At 39.5% G+C, this 13024-nt stretch overlaps 1 protein-coding gene and 1 pseudogene across 4 annotated transcripts in view; one reads left to right on the top strand and one right to left on the bottom strand.

The window, feature by feature from the left end:
• Nucleotides 1-8555, bottom strand: part of NCKAP5 (NCK associated protein 5) — a 615409-nt gene extending 606854 nt beyond the window's left edge. For all 4 annotated transcript variants that reach the window (XM_014075805.2, XM_087711234.1, XM_014075806.2 and 1 more), the window contains exon 1: nt 8362-8555. The gene's annotated coding sequence lies outside the window, so the exon portion shown is untranslated. The remainder of the gene's footprint in view (nt 1-8361) is intronic.
• Nucleotides 8556-10739: 2184 nt separating this feature from the next.
• LOC106556788 (small ribosomal subunit protein eS27 pseudogene) lies at nt 10740-11062 on the top strand (annotated as a pseudogene).
• The last annotated feature ends 1962 nt before the right edge of the window (nt 11063-13024 follow it).

The raw sequence follows: 13024 nt of genomic DNA, 5'->3' as shown, positions 1-13024 counted from the left end.
GCCTTATTTTCCATCTGTGATTATTATTATTTTTCCTTTTAAAGATGGGTAGATTATCTGCCTGTGTTCTCGTTTTTGAATTTTCAAAGGAAAAGAAAAAAGAAAGGCGGAGGAAGAGGCAAGAAAAAGGAGGAGGAGGAGGGAGAACTGTTGAATTTAACAATTGAGATAAGGCTGGAGCCTTATAATCAATTAGCACTGTCAAAGAAAATAATTTGCGACACAAATTTCCAGCTGCACAGATCTATTATGCATTCAGGCCATCCAGACCTCATCTGAGTCTGAGAAAACAAACTGGATCTTTCAGTGGCAAGCCTATCAAAACATGGGGCTCAACAGAAACATTGGTTCTATAAATGTCCATCTTTCCGCAGCATAGTATTTACTGGCTGTTTTATTAACCAAGCTGCCTTGGCATTGAATTTGCATTTTTCACAGTGCAATAGGCAATTCCCACCACAGCATTCAGCACCGTCTGTCACACTAAATGTCTTATTGGAGTTTGATACCTTAGTGCCAATCAAAAGTAATCACCATGGCAAGAAGTTTTTAAAAAATGGTCATATGCCTCAGTTTCTTCATCATTGGGGTAATTATCTGAAAATAACCCCCCTACATCAAAATTGGCTACTTAAAGTGTTTACTTTTATTTATTTATTTATTTACATGTCAAATGTATACGGCTGCTTCAAAGTGACTCTGGGTGGCTTACAACAAAATATTAAACAATAAATTTAATATGTATTGTTTAATATATATGTAGTTAAAAACTCTTTATTAAAAAGTTTTAAAAGCCGTAAAGCATAAAGGAGATGTTAAGAGCAACAATGGAGCCATCTCACAATCTCATTGGTCCCTTGGGACATTGAGATCGTGACATAAGGAAGTTTTATGGGACTTCTGGAAAATAAGGAGGGACAGTACTAACCTCACTTCACAGGATAGGCACCAAGATAGAAAAGGCTCACCTCCAGGGACCTGCCAAGTGTAGTTCCCTAACATACAGGACTTGCAGGATGTGAAACCAGATGGATCTAACGGGATGGGCAGATGTAATTGAAGAGAGCTGGTCCCTTAGGTAAATCAGCCCAATGCTAGGAAAGGCTTTAAAGGTAAAAAACAACACCTTGAATTGAAAGCAAGCTTGGCAACCAATACAGCTCACAGGGCAAAAATGTAACATGTACTGTTCTGGGAGCAGGGGTGGGATTCAGTCAGTTCAGACCGGTTCAGGTGAACTGGATGCTAATTTTACATCTGGTTCACTGAATTGGTACTTGCAAGGCCTAGCTGGCCCCGCCCTCCCAGGAGTGCAGGGCCCGCATAGAGGCTCTGGGAGGGTGAAAAACAGGCCTCCCAGAAGTTCCATCAGTCCAATAATGGACCAATTTCTGGCTTCTGAAAAGCCTCTGGAGCCCAAGGGAGGCCATTATCACCCTCCCAGAGACTCAAGGAAAGCTTTCAGAGTCTGGGGAGGGTGAAAACGTCCTCCCCTCCCCCACTGTGGTGCAAGAGACCGGGTAGGCCATGCCCACCATAGCCACAACCACCCAGCAACCAGGCAGCAAACCGGTTATTAAAATTTTTGAATCCCACCCCTGTCTGGAAGCACATATAACTGCCTAAACATTTTGCACCAGCTGAAGCTTCCTGATACTCTTCATGGGCAGTCCTCTGTACAGCACATTACAGTAATCCCATCAAGACTGGGACATGATAGATTGTGGGCAGAACTCCCCTGATCTGGGAATGAGCACAAGTAGACACAATGCAAAGCTGGAGTCATGAGCTCAGGAACACCTCCAGAGTTTGCATGGAAACTGTCTGGGTCATCCAGCATCAACGATAACACAGTCATAGAACCAGCAGGTCCCAATGCATAAAACCACTCAGTCTTGCCAGGTCAGCTTAAGCCTGTTGTTTCCCATTCAGATCCCCACAGGAACAAGATGTTCATGGCTTAATTGAGAGATACACATATGTAGTATGCTGATGATACCTCACCCCCATTGTGACTCACCCAGCGGCCTCTTACAGTTATTGAATAGGAGCAAAGAGAGCACCAAGCCCTGTGGTATGCCATATTTACCTCATTTCTAGTTGACTTTGAATTCAAAGATTCTTTCTTAGATGTAATACCAATTTTATCACACTCTGTTGGCTTTAATTTATATAGTGCACCATTCTGCTTTAAACCCACTAATTTTCAAACAGCCATGGTGGCAGAAAGGTTAGAATGCAGTCTTGCAGGCAAAATCTGCCCACAGTTTGAAGCTCAATCCTGACAGGACTTCAGGTTGACTCAGCCTTCCATCCTTCTGAGTTCAGTAAAATGAGGAGCCAGATTGTTGAGGGCAATGTGCTGACATTGCAAATCGCTTAGAGAGGGCTGTAAAGCACTATGAAGCTGTATATAAGTCTAAGCGATATTGCTATTATAGGCTAAACACGGCTTTGTTAATTTCAAAATGCACATAAGCAGGAGAGCAGGTTCTATTGCCAGGAGAATGAAGATCATCCACTAATTGATATGTTAGCCAAGTAGATATTTGGCAATAGAAAGTAAATTAAAGCTGAGGTTTCCTCCTTATTCACATTGATAAGAAAATAATCTCAATCAATGGTCAAATAAGATGAGGCCTCTTAACATTGCTATACATCACTATGCTATCAGTTGAATTAAGCTTTAGAAGGGGATGAGGTATAAGTACCACAAATCCAATAACTTAAGAGTCTTTTGACCTGAATCTATACCTGACGGTTTTACCTTCATACTTGATGAAGGTAAAACTCATGCAGTTGCAATTTTTTTCTCTCTGCCTTTCAAGAATTTGTCTTTGTCATTCTCTGGCCCTTTACCCTCCTTCTTAGCTGTGTCACTTTCCAAACAGGTTATCTGCCTCGCATCCTTAAATCATAATTCTTTTTTCCATTTCTCTCAGAGAATAAGAACCAGCAAGATTTCTTTCTCCCTTTTCTTACAGTCTGTTTTACATATCACACTGTTTGGTTTATATATTACATTGATCTATGGTTTGCTTAACCGTTGAGTAAGTCACAAATGACTTATTTGTGGCTTCACTAAGCCACAAACCATGCATTACAAACTTACTTCATACATTGAAGTAAGCCGCAAACAAGCAACTCCCATTATAGCTTAATTCTATCTCCCTGGGTCTGTTTTTGTTACAGGTTAAGGCACTTGTATGCAAATATTGTGGGCCACTTCAAAGAAGGTTTGGGTTTTGCTGTTCTTATAACTTCAGGAGATTAATTTCTAGTTTAAGCATAGTGCAGTTGAAAGGTAGGGTATTTTGTTTTGTTTTGTTATTTTCAGTAGAGGTATTCAGCTGGTTCAGACCGGTTCAGGCAAACTGGTAGTGGTGATTTGTGTGTGGCCGCCTACCCCTGCCCCAGCACTATGCCACCCTATTTAGCCATGTTTTCTAAGCCATGTGCATGTGTGCAAGCCCCATGCACAAGCAAAGCACATGCACAGAAGGCTGTGCACATGTGCGGAAGGTGCTCTCTCACCATTTTCAGTGCATGGGGAACCAGTGGTAAAATTATGTGAAATCCACGTCTGGTTATTTTGCTTTGTTTTGGGAAACTATGGGTCCCTTTCAGCGTTGGAAAAGACTCCTTTAACATTTCTCCTTCCAGTTCTGGAAGTCCAGGCCTTTTCAAAAGAATGCATATTTGAGGGCTGTGTAGTTCTCTCTTATAGCCAATAAAAGAAACAGGGATCACACTGAGATGTAGTGTGTCGATATCCTGCTTTATTTCATCACTGGAAGAGGAGGCAAAAATGCTAAGCTCCGGAGGTGCTTTCTTCCCTCTCCTTTTCATGTGGAAGTAGAGGTAAAGGTTGGGAGATGTGTTGCTGCAGACTCTGCTGGAACTCAGTACAGCAATGGTCTTCTCTCTTCTCAGTGCAGCAATGGTCTAAATAGTAGCAGCACGGAAGTGTACTTAGCGTAACTTTACCTCTCTGTTTCAATTTGATTTATTCAATTTAGACATCACACAACTTCAACTGACTTTGGCCAGTGTACAATAAAACAAACAATATAAAAACAAAACACAATAAGAGAATAAAATAGCAAGCTGCAAAAACTCACCAATACACAATCCAGCAACAGCCCTAAGGAATCTAACCCAAGGCTTGGAAAAAAGCAGATAGGTTTTTAAGACTTTTCAGAATGTCAGCAGGATGGGCTTGCGTGGTATCAGGGGAAATCTCATTATAGAGACCAGCTGCTAAGACACAGAATAATGCTTCTAGGGTCTTGTAGATAATACTCTTTAACTGAAAGGACCCCAAGCTTGTCAATTCTATTGGATTGAGTCAATCCATGCAAGATAGGTGCCTCATGTAATTAGGATCTATGCCTTGTAGGGCTATACCTACATAACTAGCACTTTGAATCACAACCAGAATCATATCAGGAACCAGTGCAGATTGCAAAACAGGGTGTCATATGTGTATATGGATGCATGCCCAGCACTGCCCATCCTGCTGCATTCTGGACCAGTTGAAGCTTCTTAGTAGTCTTCAAGGCCATCCCTATGCACAGCACATTGCAATAACTGAGTGATAAAGTGACAGAGGCAAAAATGACTGTCTGAAGGTCCTTCCAATCTAGGAAAGGATTCAAAGGGTGGACCAGATGAAGTCACACAAAAAGGCCTTCTTGGCCACACTTGCCTCTTGCTCATCTAGGAAATGTGAGTCAGGAGTACCACAGGTTGTCCACCATTCTTTGATGGAGAAGTATGCCCCCCCCCCCTTTCCCAATATTTGGAAATATTCCCAAATCTAAATGGCTACAAAAGCCCAGCCACTCAGTCTTGATTGGTTCCTCTTCATTCAAACCTACATAGCCTTGAAGTCAAGGTCAAAAGTTATATGCTTTTAAAATCTGAAATAAGGAGAAAAATCTAACATTCTTGGCAGCTTGCAAGGAACAAGTGGCTAGAAAAAGAAGCCATAGATATTTTTGCTACTATATGCAAAAGACTATCCTCTTAATTGGTAAATATCTTTGTCTTAATTACAATTAATACCTTAATTATGTAGTAATAATTGCATTAGTATATTTATTTAAATATACTGCTTGTTGTGATCTAAAAGCCACCACAGCAATATCCATAGGGCTTGTAAATACCTTACTTTAAATCCTTTACATCCTAAAAATTTGAATTTGAATTGAGAGACCGCCTCCTGCCGATTACCTCCCTTCGACCAATTCGATCGCACAGACTGGGCCTCCTCCGAATTCCATCTGCCAGTCAATGCCGACTGGCGACCACACGGAGGAGAGCCTTTTCTGTTGCAGCTCCGACCCTGTGGAACGATCTCCCCGCTGAGATCCGTACCCTCACCACCGTCCAGACCTTCCGCGCAGCCCTCAAGATCTGGCTCTCCCAGCAGGCCTGGGGATAGGTTCCTAATTCACCCGCCCGAGTGTTTGATTGCTGAACGAAAGTTGTGTTTTACTATTTTTTTCTTTGTTCACATTTTGTTTTGTTTTTGATGTTGCACTTCCCTCCCTTGTGATTGTAAGCCGCCCTGAGTCCCCTCAGGGAAAAGGGCGGCCTATAAATTTTAATAAATTCAAATTCAAATTCAAATTCAAATACAGTATCTTTCCCCTGCCAGGCCCACCAAGCCATGCCCACCAAGCCATGTCACACCCACCATGCCACGCCCACAGAACCAGTAGTAAAAAAAATTGATTCCCACCACTGACCCACATCATCTAAACCTTTTGTAATGGGATGAGTTGGATTATTTTTACATTCCTTCTTGTTTTATTTCCACCTTGGGTTTCCTTTTATCGTTGCTTAAATATTGTTTGTTTGTCCCCCAGCCCACAAATTCTATGCCTGTACATTTATTCAGAATGTTCTCGTTACCTTATTTATTTAATAATATTTATATCTGTTTGTTTCATTTCATTGGAAACAATCCCAAACCAAGTAAGGAAGAACATTAGAGGCTTTGTAAGATTTAAAGATTGTAAGATTGAAGGCAAAGCTAGATAATCTGGGGCCCATTCCCATTTGTACTTTCCCACAAAGCTTTCTCAGATGACACCACTGGAATTCAAACTCACAATTTTTCACTTGTGTGATCTGATTTTAGCAAAAAACCGAACCAAAACAAAAACCTACCACACCAAATATTTCTATTAGATCTATGTGAAGCTTAACATACCCAGTTTAAATCCCTAGATTTCCCTGGGGAAGAAGAGTAATGAATGGAAAATGTAGCTCTTGGTTGCAAAAACATTGCCCAACTCATTTTTTAGGATGTAAAGGATTTAAAGTAAGGTATTTACAAGCCCTATGGATATTGCTGTGGTGGCTTTTAGATCACAACAAGCAGTATATTTAAATAAATACTGTAAAATCCCCATTTCCTCCCCATCAGCTGGGAGTTGAGTTGAGTTGAGTTACGTTTATTTATAGGCCGCCCTTTTCCCTGAGGGGACTCAGGGCGGCTAACAACTTATATGGGAGAGGAAGACATACAATAACATAAAAACACAATATATAATTAAAATCAAGCAACATTCATTCAACATTCGGGTGGGGGGAAATTATGGTCTTTACCCCCAGGCCTGGCGGGATAGCCAGATCTTGAGGGCTGTGCGGAAGGTCTGAAGGGTGGTGAGGGTACGAATCTCCACGGGGAGATCGTTCCAGAGGGTCGGAGCTGCTACCGAAAAGGCTCTCCTCCGCGTAGTTGCCAGCCGACACTGGCTGGCAGATGGCACTCGGAGGAGGCCTAATCTGTGGGATCTTATGGGTCGAGAGGAGGTGATTGGCAGGAGGCGGTCTCCCAAGGAGACCACCTCCTCAAGGCGGGGACTCAAGAGGCAGAGAATAAATGGAAGCGGGGCTAGTCAGAGACGGTATTTACCGGTTCTCTGAACTACTCAAAATTTCCGCTACTGGTTCTCCAGAATTTGTCAGAACCTGCTGAATACCACCTCTGATGTGGGTTGAATAAATCTATTCTATATTGAAGATGTGAGGGCTTGGTTTTCATGTGTACTTGTACTTCACCTACCCCTTCAAATCTGTGGAGTCAGTGTCCTTAGAGTGAAAAGTGAATCATGAAATGGAAAACATACAAACGTTCCAAAAGATTCATCCGAATTCTGAAAATAAAAAGGTCAGGCAAAGCTAAAAGTATGAAAACCTTATGAAGCGAGAGTACAGAAAGAAGGTGAGGGAACACAAGAAGATAACTTGATCATCTTCTCTGCCACTATGAGGTGGTGGGAGCAATGGTTCAGAACAACCTCTTCTTGCAATAGGAAGAAGGAATGAGAAAACATTGTAAAATATATTATTCTACAAAATATGGGGACTTTGATAATTAAAAATACAATCCTATGGATGATCATTCAGAAGTATACCCATTTGGGATAAAGCAGGCTTATCTCCAGGGAAGTGCATAGGGGATTGTATCCAAAAGCTCAAATTCTAGACAGATTTACAAGGGATTAAGTCCCATTAAATCATATTATGTTCTCTTCCATGTCAACATGAGTAAGTAAGATTGCCCAGAAGGTGAGAAGGGACAGCATGGCAAATTCACATCATCTCTTTTTCTGCTTGCTCTTTAGTAAATATTTCATGCAGCTTTATTTGTAATTTTGGATTAATGTATACCAAGCTTTCTGAAAATTTATGTTGCAGTAGCATGCAGCAATTGTGATTTGAAGTTGCTCCTTCTTCTACTACTAAAGATTAAAGTGAACATTCCTCAGTCATGTTTCATCCTATACACTATTGGTAACATCATCCAAACTTTCATGTGCAGGTCTTAATGAAGGATTTTTTGCAGCATAGTTTCACACATTTTTAAAAATTTTGAAAACTTGTGTGCAGATCTGTGTTTTTCCTAAGTCTAAATCTATCAAAATAAGCAATCCAATTTTGAAGCACTTATCTAATATAATTTGAGAAATAACCCCAAAATATAAATAGTAGATTAATATTTTCAAATTCAATATTTAGCTAGTGACAAAATATTCATTATAGCATTAGCCTTAAAATTGTAGACAGATGAATCAATTACCCCCAAAAGAGATACAATTTAACATATCCATAAAATTTGAAGTCAAAATCAAACCCATGCTCAGCTATGACATTCCTGTTTTATGTGAAAATACATAAAACATATTGAACCACTAACTAACATTCTGTCTAAGAGTTGCCAGTTTGCTAATTAACAGTAAGCCCCAGCTGCAAGACTGAAGCATAGTAAATACAGACATAAGAAAAGAATCAGAAATTTGAAAATAATAATAATAACAACAACAATAACAACAATAAACCCCTTACTTGCTGTTGCTCCATTAAAACTTGTTCCAGTACTAGAGAAATGAAAAAACCCGTGGATGTCTCAGGCAATCCAGAATCCTCTTGAGTGAATGCTGTGTTTATTTACCAAGCCTTAAAAACTTCTGGTGTGGAGTAGTGAATGAGCTCTCAAGTTCATCATGAGCACAGTTGAAAGTCCTACTGTAACTGCAGGAATAAAGTTTGCTGCCAGTTAGTTTTTCTGCGGCTCCGTACTTGTAAATACAAGCTCTGTGGACAAAGTCCCAAATGACATCACAAGCAGCTGCTTATTGTTGAGTCTTTATTAACTGGCTGTCAAAAAAAAAAAAAAGAAAGAAAGAAAGAAGGAACTGCGAGGGGTGGGGAGGAACCACTGTCTCTCCTGAAGTGCAAGCTGGGAGCGTAGTAAGAATTTTGCTTATACATATGTAAATACTTGTGATTATCTCAACTATGCTTTCTTTAGGAGCATGAAGCCAACTTTCCGTAGGAATCCTATCCTTGCCAGACCCCAAAGGAAAGGAATAAAAAAGACATGCAGCCAAATAAATAGATGCTTAGTAAATTAAATGCTGCACTTTTTTTAGATCCTGCATGCTTTAAGCATGACTGTGTCTATAAATATTATATAGAAGCATTATGGACTTAGCGCAGATTTAAATTTTATTTACTAAATCAAAATTTGATAGAGTATGCTGGACCTTCCAGTAAAAAGGGAGAGTAAACATTAGGGCTGCGCACAGCGTAGATTGCAAAGATTTTGGTTCTTTCATTATACAAATATTTGTAAATAGTTTGTAGGATTAATAGTTTCTCTCTAAACAGCATTGTCCATGAGGTATTTTGTAGCACAAAAAACTGTGGAAAATATGTAAAAGAAGAGAAGAAATGTGGGTCTGTAATCCTTTGTTCACAATGTAAATTGGAGTGGCATTACTACTAGGTCTTTTTTTTTCCAGAATAAAAAGGGAGGAGAATCCTTTGGAAATGACAAAGGCAGCCATTCAGCTTGTGGTAGCTGATAAAACAAAAGAAAATATTGACCTTTCACTCCTCCTGGGTCTTCAGACTGGCTGGCTGTTTTTGTGTAAAACAAGGACAACATCTTCTAGTCTTCAAGAACTTGGATTTTGCAGCCGTGCTCCACATTCTTGTCCCTAGGAATGTTTCCTCAAAGAAAGGCCTTAAGCTAAAGTCACACTAAATCTGTGCTTATTTCCCAGAAGCTGGCCTTTTCAAGTGAAGTCTTAGATCACTGGAAGAGGAACATGACAGAAGCGCTACTGTGTACACTAATATCTTTTCTGTGCTGAGAATGTAAACATGGAGAAACTTCAGAGTAGTGAAAACTCCAAGCAGGTTTATGAAGGGGGAAAAAAATGAAGAACTACAGATTCAACAAGCAAAATGATAAAGAGCGCTTAAATATGAATTTAGATATTGATGTTCCTAGAGAATTGGTTTCAAAATTATGACTTGGATTCTTGGGGTTCTCTGAGTTTCATTATCCCTGCAGGGGTTTCTTTCTCAAACCCCAAGACCCCAACCATTTAATTCTGAGCTACATATATTTTCTACTTTTGAAGTCCTAGTTTCCATACATCTCCAAATTATACTTTCTAACTAAGCTTTAAGAAACAAGATATTTTGCTTTGCAGTAGATACCCAAGAGAACAAACACAAGATAATTTCAACCTCTAAGTCAGGGGTGTCCAATCTTGACAACTTGAAGATCTGTGGACTTCAAGTCCCAGAATTCCCCAGCCAGACGTGCTGGTTGGGGAATGTTGACAGTTGAAGTTCGCAAGTCTTAAGCCTTCATGTTCAGTTAAATATAATTTGTTGAAGCAGCCCTGATACATCTGTAATATCTTTGGATTGTGTACTGTAAATGTGTACCAGGTGGAGGGTAGCCTAGATATATCCAATGACTTAGTATGCCTGATCATACTATCTATCGTGGTCCCGTTCTCCCATACATGATGTATTTATTTAATATATCAAATCTAGAAAATGGTTATCTTACTCACTGACTGTAGTGAGTAAGTAACTGTAGTAACAGTTTTCTTTGATTATTTGTAAACAGAATGGGACGGCATTTTCAAGAAAATTAGTTTATCAGGACATCACATTCCTCAGAAATCAATGGAAATGTTTTCAAGTTATGCTTGAACATAAAATTTGATTTTAAAAATCATTGGTCATTTTAGGAAACAAGGTGATGGCAGATCTCATCAAAGTTACTTAAATTTCATTTCAGGGAAACATGAAAGGAAATTCAAGAAGAATCTTTGTGAAGGTGTTTGGATTAAGAAACTGATTGTGCCTCATGGAGCAAATAGACAAATTAAACAACATTCTTCTAGCGCAAGCTGCATTGGGGATGTATTCAAACGAGTCCCTTCAATTTGGCCATCTTCCGGTCTGCAGCTGCCTCCATGTAAAGATGGCGCTCACAAAGGACCTCCTGCACCCCTCCCCCAAGGAGAAGAAGCGGAAGCACAAGAAGAAGCACCTGGTGCAGAGCCCCAAGTCCTACTTCATGAACATCAAGTGCCTGGGTTGCTACAAAATCACCATGGTTTTCAGTCATACCCAGACATTTGTGTTGTATATTGGCTGCTCGACTGTGCTGTGCCAGCCCATTGGTGGAAAGATGAGGTTGACATAAGGGTGTTCTTTCTGGTGAAAGCAACATTAAACAGTGGACACTTGCCATGGGATGGGTTTGGGACTATGGGCACAGTTGCCGGTTGTGACCCCGGGTGTTTCTCTGGGGCACCGATGGAAGTATATTATGGAATGGAGTTGTGGGGGGGGGATATGTAGAGTTACTTTTGAGGGGTTCCTTCCCCTTGTGGCTTTGGCACTGTCCTTGTAGCCTTACCCATTTCATTCAATAAACTTTGAAAATATGTGTGTGTGTGTGTATGTATGTATGTATATATGTATATGTATATACGTATGCATGCATGCATGCAGGCATGTATATGTGTGTGTATGTATGTATATATATATGTATATATGTGTGTGTGTGTATATATATATGTATGTATGTGTGTATATGTGTATGTATATACATATATGTATATATATGTATGTGTGCGTGTGTGTGTATACATACATACATACATACATACATACATACATACATACATACATAAAATGGCCTTCCATTTTTTCTCCTTAGTAAAGGAAAATACTTTGACATGTGGAAACAGTCAGGAGCAGCTATCAAAGCAGCTGCACTACCTGGAAAAAAGGCATGGCTATTTTAATCATCCAAAGAGACATTTACATGTTCCTATGCATTGTGAAGCACTGCATCTGAAGAATATTTACAGCCTTGTAAGTAATCTTCTACACATATTGTATATTAAAGATCTTTTCCAAATATATAAATTATTTGTAGTAAAATAATGAACTGTACATAATTTTTAAGCTCTTTTTGCGGCCCTACAATCCTTTATTTTATCAAGGTGAAGTTGGGGCAACTGAATGTAGCTGAGTGTTTACCAGCCAGATACCCTTCCTGACACCTACACGGTATTCTCAGCGGATATTTTCTCTTTGCACTCTGAGAAACATCTGTCACTGCCTAGGATTGAACTCTCAACCTCCTGCATGTGAAGCGAGTATCTTCACCTCTAGGTCATGTCACTCAATAAACTGTATATAAAGGACATATAAATGTCCTTTTATAATTCATTAGGTTTGCTCAATGAGGGACTATGGATCTATGTCTTGGTTCTGTGCAATGAAACATTTTCAAAATCAAATCTGCCATAAAAGTGATAAGTAATCCTAAAGGTATAAATAGATTTCCAATTATCCCACTACTTTAGCTCTCAATCCAGTCATCAGAGTTATGAACTCCGCTGAACTGAAACATTATTGCTCTGTGCACATTCAGGCTCCTTGGCTTGTAAAATAAAGTAAAATAAGAGATTTCATTCTTCTAACAAAAACTCATCTCTAATCAGTCAGTTAACTACAAGTGTAAGGAGTACATTTCCGACTGTATTTAAAAGAAATGTAAGAATGTCTTCACAAAATGTATTACCCTGAACTTTTGTTCTAGTTTTATTCTAATGCAGAATTTCGCTTTACTCATCTAGTATCTCGCTGCAAGTTGGTTTCCAAAGAACAATATTTACTCTGCTGAAAAAGGGGAAAAGGTATCTATGATAAGACAAACCAACAAAAGAGAAACAAGACAAAGTACATGTCTATGGCATGCATGCATTTTTGTCTAGCAAATGTACTTGAAATAGCCAATATAAATAAAATTTGTATCACATGTTTAACTTACAAGTCCTAAGGATTAGTACCTAGGAAGTAGTAGAAACTCAGAGGAGTATGTGAAATATTCCTCTGATAGATTACTCGTATTTATTTTTTACACTATCATTGCAAATTGTGCCCCAACCAATAGCATCATAAGAGATGTGTGTATCTTGGGGGAGGGGGGGTAAATTCAAACAAAACAGTTTAGGATCCTGTTAAAAAATATTGGGCTCATCATGGCATTCTAGTGAGTCACCACAACCAGAACTACCTCTTCCCCTTCTACACAATGAATTAATCAAGCATTTAACTTGAGAAAACTTTCCACTGCATGAGACACGTATCATTTAGCAGGAATCACAATCTATTGGGGTGG

The sequence above is a fragment of the Thamnophis sirtalis genome, unplaced genomic scaffold (genome assembly GCF_051295495.1).
Source record: "Thamnophis sirtalis isolate CommonGarterSnake01/CBP01778 unplaced genomic scaffold, rThaSir2_p1.2 scaffold_1, whole genome shotgun sequence".
Lineage (NCBI taxonomy): Eukaryota > Metazoa > Chordata > Lepidosauria > Squamata > Natricidae > Thamnophis > Thamnophis sirtalis.
This window is presented reverse-complemented; position numbering and strand designations above follow the sequence as displayed.